Source organism: Ptychodera flava, chromosome 11 (genome assembly GCF_041260155.1).
Source record: "Ptychodera flava strain L36383 chromosome 11, AS_Pfla_20210202, whole genome shotgun sequence".
Taxonomy (NCBI): domain Eukaryota; kingdom Metazoa; phylum Hemichordata; class Enteropneusta; family Ptychoderidae; genus Ptychodera; species Ptychodera flava.
In genome coordinates this window covers 15,625,266-15,633,046 of record NC_091938.1, presented here as the reverse complement: position 1 = coordinate 15,633,046, position 7,781 = coordinate 15,625,266, and the positions used below count along the sequence as shown (strand labels likewise).

Below are 7,781 nucleotides of genomic sequence, written 5' to 3'. Positions count from 1 at the left end.
GTGGAGTACATGAACCTATTTGTACACCATATGTATTTGTCTTTATGAGTCTGAATAGGAATAACTAAGGCTTTCTGGACTTAAATAGGCATTTTGGTGGTCTATCAACAGATGGGTGATGAAAATAATCGCAATCATACCCATCCGTAACCCATAACATTAGGTCGAAAAAGTAGAGGCAGTTTGCATGATTACACCACAAAGTGATATCCCAAGAATTACACTAAGATTTCCTGAAACAGTAAAACACCACATGAGTCAAACACGTTACACCAAATTTTTATAAGCATGATTTAATTATAATATTCAGCTACTAAATATTTCATACAAGTTCTCGAAAAGTAAGACGGTGAGATGCAATGTCTGTGTTTTAATGTGAGCTTGGAATTTCGAAAAAAAAACATATAAGAAGTAAAACTAACGATACTATATTTTTCTGTATATTGCCTTAAAGGTACATAATGTTGATTCCTACCTCCTGAGCGATGTCTTTGTGACAAATGACGATCTAAATGACCTTGTAGATGCTTCAGTTTCTCCCATAGTGTATGTCAACAGAGGAAATGCTAAAAGAAAGTTGCATCTTAAACGGCCTTGGTTCTGTCGATTCCCTTGCCACCTGATATACCGCGTGTATCACCAGGTGATTTGCAGCTGCGTATAGCCAAAGATGAACTCTGCAATGATAACTGGCGAGACGTAACCAATGAAGTACAACATACGGTTGTTGATGGTATAATTAAAGTAACTACAGACTCTCTGAGTGGGTGAGCACAATCTTATGAGGGACTGGTTTTATCTGTAATCGTTGATACTTTTTTCTTCGTACTTATGTTGTAAATATTCTACATGATACGGACAATAATGATACTTAAGGGGCAGAGATATTTTAGCGCCCACTAGCTTTACGCATGAACAACATGGAATGGGGAGCTATTCTGATCGGATAAGGTACACAGAGACGGACGGATTATCTTGAAATGAGATCCAGCCACTACCTTGAAATTTCGTTTGGATGTGTATGATGATTTTTTGCCTGATTTGGGGAAAACATGCAAATCACATAAATCATAAAGCTGAATTTTGTCTCCACAGCGGTACATCAGCATTGTAACAAATCACTTAATCTGCACATGCATTTGAATGAACCATTTTCTTCACGTTCCTGGAAACATACTCTAAAATCTTCTTCTCCAATTTCTCATGTCAGATAGCTTTGAATCATTGTGAAGGCAGAATGCATCTCGGAGACAAATATTCAGACTCCCAATGTTTTTACATACTCTTATGCTTAACTATATACTTGTGAGGGCTCATTTTAAAGCGCTTGAAGAAAGAACGTTTGTCCAGTCTATTTTTTTTCCAAAATATCGAAATTATATTCTCCTATAGAGTTTATACGGGGATGGTGGCCATTTGAATTCAAAATATCAGTAAATGTTTGGTAATTTGTTTCCGATGTACCAGATTTGCACGATGGCACCTGGTTTTCATTCATAATTTGGTAAGAGAATGTCTGAAAGTTTCTTTAAGGAAAGTTTGAGAAAAGTTTATGTCTTTCTCTTTCGAGGCGTATACAACCTTAGGACCGATAGGGATGATCTCATTCAAATTAGTTTAGATGATGGTTTTATTCGAATATGCAAATGTCGGGAGGGGGGGGGGGCTAATGTTTCCATGTGTGGTGAAATACTTTTGTCTACAGAAGCGTTTTTTACATAATAATTAAATTTGTGTATATTCCTAGGGATTGAATTATTTTTTTTAAATGACAGAGCTGATAATGGTTTGTTGGTACCCCTACGTACCTTATTTTGGTGAAGAAGTTATAATGCGCATGAGAATTTTTGGACCAATACTTATATTTTAGTAAAACAACTTCTGCAAAGTAGGTCAAATAGTTTCAAATCTGATTTGTAGGTGGCCTTGGGCCATTTTACATAACTTTGAGTAAATAATTTTGAAATTTGCATATGTGAAGTTGCCTTGCCAATTTGCTTATGTTAGATCTGTGAAGTTTTCTGTGTGATACGTTCATATTATGTATGTGAAAATGACCTCAGTTCTGATCGAATTAAATAAAAGTTGTTGACGTTTAGGAAATTTCTGATTAGCTTTTAGTTACACATGAATTACAAACAACGTTCGTATTTGTTACATGGGCCTCTCCAACGATAGCTTTCATAGTTGACCTATTGTTTACCTATAATATTCACATAAGATATTTCATTATTCGTTTTTTCAGGTTTTTCGCGACAATCTTAGAGAAAATAACCGCTTCTGCTGCACAAATAGGAAATGCAATCACAACGTACTTTAAATCAGGGCCCCATTCAATTAAGATACTCCTGCTTCAAGACAAACGTGATGACTGCTCATTGCTTTGTGATTTGGTGGAAAAACTACCGATTGAAGATACTATCGATACAAATCCAAAATATCTAAATTACATCGGATGTGGTATTCCGTATACGAGTAACATTTTCATCGAGAACGGTGACACAATTTGTAGTAGGCTAAGTCCAGCGATGGAAAGAAAGTTACGTGTGACGACACTGATGAATAAACAGACATACCGCCCCTACAGGACAACCACTGGGTCATCTTACTTGAACAAATTTCTGAGACTCCTGAATGTGCTTTGCAGCAAATTACTGGATCGATGTGCTTCTACAAGGAAGATAATCTGTTAGGAGAGCTTATATTTCAATTAACAAGGTTTGTCTTTAATTTTGTCACAAGGCACGATAAAAATTTGCAATTCTGCTCAAAGAAGCTGCCATATTGATGGCCACTTTAAAGTATGGCAAGTACAAATAAAAGCGTGAAAGACAGCCTGTAACTGTAACTCGCGGTAAAGTAGGCACGATACATGACAATAAACATTTGATTTTCGCACTTTTTCGTTTTGCTCTTGTTTGCAATTTATACTGAAAATGCGGCATTGTATAGGCAATCAAATGAGCAAATATCAATTTAACTTTGTAGTAATTGAATTAAGATGATTTTATCTGTGAATTTCAAATTTTTGTTAGACATAAATAAGTGAAATGATTTCCAAATATATCTGTATTCCTTCATAGCAGCGAGTTATTTTTTTATCCCCAGACATCCAGGAGGGGAGCTGTTGCTGACAATTATGGTATGTTTAAAATTTTATTGACCCATGCACTGTCACCGTTCGTGGCGATTTAGCCGAGCGGTTTTGACTGTTGGCCTCTGCGCTAGGTGATTGGGTGCCGTGCGTTGTGGTTCGAGCCCGGTTGAAACCATCGTATCGTCTTCTCAGTCTGCCCTCATTTACACCTATCTAAACAAAACAATTTCCTTAGATGGCACATAATTTGCATATTAGAAGACACAGAATGGTGTTCAATACAGAGGTAATTCATATTGACACAGTGGTGCCTTTACCTATCATTAGAGGTAGTTTCTTGACTAGACAATTTTGAAGACATATCATACCCATATCGTTAGCGTCGTTCTTTAACCAATTCTGATAATCTGCCGTCAACCATGAGAACATACTCAAATATGTCAAGAAATGAGTACGAATGTATAGTAAAATCACTGGTCACTCCCTTATTTCAACTGTGACACGTGATATTCAATATACATTTTAAATGGCGTTGGTGTAATTCGTAAAACGTGATGGACCATCTCCGGCAATGATTTTATTTACGATTTACAAAGACAACCTGAGAACGAGGTTGTGTATTCCCGTAAAGGCAGTTACGTTTATCGTGATGATTGGAGGAAATTATGTTTCAAGTATGTCAAAGTACAGATTTAAATGATGCCAGACTGAACTATTTGTTAAATGAGTTTCTTATCTGATGAATGGAAACAATCTGATTCAGTAAATGAAAAGTCAGGTGAGTTCTCTCAGAGGGATTGTAACAAGATGATGTTCTCTCACCAGACCCTTGCTGGGCTAAACATTACAGTGAAATCAATTGTAGAGGGTCTGAAGTATCTCCATCATCTAGAAATACCAGTCAATTTAAGGAAATTTAAATATTTGACGTTACATGTTCATGAATTGCAATAAATATCTTTACAAGAATCATACATTTCTGTCTTTGCTATTCGTAGTAGCCTTAATATAGGTTAAAATGTTACTATTTGAAGTAGATGATGTCAACATCGCTTTGAAATAGATCAAAGGAGATATTAGGGGGCGCACGAAAACCATCACATTCTTGGGGATTAAAAACCCAGATAAAACACAAAATCACTTGCAATCCTGTCCTTCTCAATGTAATCTGCCTTCATAAATGTTCAGTATCACTATAACTGTAATGGGAAATGCTTTCTGCGTTGTCAGTTTCACTGCTGCTATTATCCTCAAGAATTCCCATAACAAATTCATCAGAGTCATCACTGTACGTTTCGTTCCCATAAGTGAATTTCAGCGGAGAATATGGACCAGCAAGGACATACCCAACTTGATAGTGACTCTGTTGGTAAAGATGGCCTGTTGTCTGTACAGAAACCTGAACGTCATAGTTTTAAAATACTCGACAGACTTCATATTGAGGGCTAGTTTGATGAAAGTGAATAGTGTATTGGGGAGGACTGGATTAGGTTTTGGGATATTAATTATCAGATACACCTAAGAAAGTAGCCCAGGTGTAAAAAAACGACGCTGTGATGCGGCATAATGCCCTATGCTGCAGTTTAAGGCAATTTTCTGGAATATTTGAAGGCAAACGGCAGATGAAGGCGGACAATCTAGACGTCCAGTGGCAAATCAAATTACAGGAGAACACTTCTATATCGGTTATGGCCATGACATTATACTTTGATTTCTTCTCATGATGTTGAAAATCTTCCTTTCTTTCAGAAGAAACACACTCAAATGATGAAAATGCTGATATGAACATTGAAGAGAGTGAACGTAAGTGTTCCCGTTGACATATTCGAGAAATTTAGGTATCTAAATCGTCTATTTACAATTAATATTACTGATCAGATGTACTCTGTGGTTACTCGCACTGGGTGTAGGATTACACGTCCTCTCGTGTACATGTGTAAGCGCGTTCTGCTGTTAAGGTAATATGCACCTCGAAAGTGAAAGGCTTAAACTTTTGCTCAAACTTTCCTCAGTGAAACTTTCAACCAGTCTCTTACCGAAGCAAGAATAAAAATCAGGAGTCACAATGCAAACTTTGGTACTAGAGAGACAAATAACTTGCGATTTCTCGATATTTGAAATCAAAATGGCCGCCATCCCTGTGTTAACTCTATTGGAAAAAATAAAATTTTCGATTTTCGAAAATCTAAGACGGTAAAAACCTTTCTTTCACCAAGAGCTTCAAAATGAGCCCCCACAAGTGGTAGGTCAGAAGGAAATTGATAAAATTTGAAGGCCCGAATTCTGTCCCCGAGGTGCGTTCTTCCTTAAGGTAGAATGCGCCTCGGGGATAGATATTCGCATTTTCAAATTTCTACAATGCTTTTCTGATCTACCACTTGTGTTGGTTCCTTTTAAAGCTCTTAAAGAAAGAAAAACCTTTACCGTGTTAGTTTTTCGAAAATCCAACATTCAATTCCCCCCCCCCCGTAGGATTAACACAGGGATGGCGGCCATTTCGAATTTCAAATATCGCAAAATGTTAGGGTAATATGCTTCGCTAGTTCCAAACTTTGCACGGTGACCCCAGATTTTTTTAGTCTATTTGTTAGAGAAAGGTTTAAAGTTTCACTTAGGAAAGTTTGATCAAAAGTTTAAGTCTTGCACTTTCGAGACGCATATGATTTCAATGAATTCGGGTATACACAGGGGACAAATAAATAAACAAATCAACTCACAAAAGACTAACCCAGGCTAAGAAATCATAGGAAGATACGTGAAGAAGTGATGAGAGTATGTTTCGAAAAGAATATGCGCATCCTATTCGACATGTGACACCCATAATATATCTACATATCCTAACATATTCATTTTTCACATATTTTGCATTGCAGAGTTAGATCAACTCAACGTTCTCCTTTTGGAGCTCTCCCAGAAGCTTAATGGTGATGATCTGAACAAAATGTTATTTCTACTCAGAGGTTGTCAAATTGAAACGCGTGATGCTTCGAGGATGACTACTCCACTCGATGTTTTTGGTCACCTCAAGGATAGCGGTAAAATATCGCGTTCGAATCTCAGTCTGCTACGTGAAATACTCATCAAGATAAAGAAAAGGCATTTGATAGACCTTATTAATACATGGGAAAGGGAAAAACAGGTAGAATCATGTATCCCCCTATATTTGAGATTGGAACATTAGTCTTTCATTTTTAACAAAAGTTGAAATCCCTTTACCTCTAGGTAACACACAAATAGATAAATATTTGGTGAAAGTATCAAAACACTGTTACAGAGACGTACCTCTCAATATGACATTAATGATACCGTGGCACCAATCAAGATTATGAATATCATTTTTGAGTTGCATGCTTCTCCGTAAAGTCTGACTGTCGGATATACAATGCAAATAAATTTACGTGTAATATATTCCAGCCAATGAGGTTGGCAAGGTTTGTCGAACATGTATGTACTGGTTTACTGTTTATAGCACGTATGTTTTCATAATGTTAGAGTCTATTAAAATGTATTAAGTAAATTTTTAGCGAATTTTAGTTCTAAAATAAGCCAAAATATTTAAGTATCATCAAAAGGTACTGCAAAGCTGCAAATCTGAGTGATCAGTCTGTACTTTTCATGACATACACTCCCTCCGCCTGTTCTCGGCCGGTACCTATTCTCGGCCAGGGCGTGAAAAAGCGTTCTGTAGTCCGTTGTTATCATATGTTTTCGTCAGTTCCGCGGTCCTAAGGATATAGGTGTAATCAACAATCTCGGCGCCAAATGTTAGGATTCCTTACGAGGAAGCAAGTCGATATCGGACATAAAACGAATAGCTGCTCATGTCGATTCTCACCATTACTGTGCATTTTATGGTCGCTACAATTTTGACCAATTTTCTTACTACATTTTTGGAAGTCCAAAATACTTTTTAACTACCAAATATCATAGATGTTCTCTGGTAGAATGTCTATGTTACGATGTGTGTTATTTGTCCCTCATTGACGAATTTCGTGCCGGTTGACATAGATGAAAAAAATTGTAATTCCCTGAAATCGGCCATATTTCATGCGCACAGGTTCACTCGGCCAGCCTGATGCTTTGCATTGAATTGTTCCTGTGTACATACGAGTATGCTCTTGTATTCAATAAAGGAGAAGCAACTCCAGGCCACACATCGTTCATATCTTAGTTCATAATTATATAGCGTTGATTATATTTGTATGTATACGATCTAGTAGTTTTATTACCTGTGGATTTGCCATGACAATGGGTGATAAGCTTATTGGTTGTTTGCGATTTCTTTGTATCACTTCATATTTATTCATTCATTATATATATATATATATATATATATATATATATATATATATATAATATATATATATATATATATATATATATATATATATATATATATAATATATATATAAACAGATCACTTCAAGTACAAAGTAATGAAATCTATCACTTAAGTTTCATGCATCTTGCAATCCTCAGATAGAGTATACTTCGTTATATATATATATATATATATATATATATATATATATATATATATATATATATATATATATATATATATATATATATATATATATATATAAAATCTGGGCAGATATTAATGACAGATGCTATGGGGAATCGTCACAAACAATGGTTGATTTGAACGCGAGCTCTTTATCCCACCATTGTTACACAGCAC

The 7,781-nt window shown here is 36.0% G+C and overlaps 1 long non-coding RNA gene across 1 annotated transcript; it reads left to right on the top strand.

Moving 5' to 3' along the window:
* Positions 1-3,066: 3,066 nt before the first annotated feature.
* LOC139143050 (uncharacterized) lies at positions 3,067-6,505 on the top strand. The gene is made up of 3 exons (XR_011554507.1): positions 3,067-3,142; positions 4,847-4,900; positions 5,971-6,505. It is a non-coding gene; the product is annotated as an uncharacterized lncRNA (long non-coding RNA).
* The last annotated feature ends 1,276 nt before the right edge of the window (positions 6,506-7,781 follow it).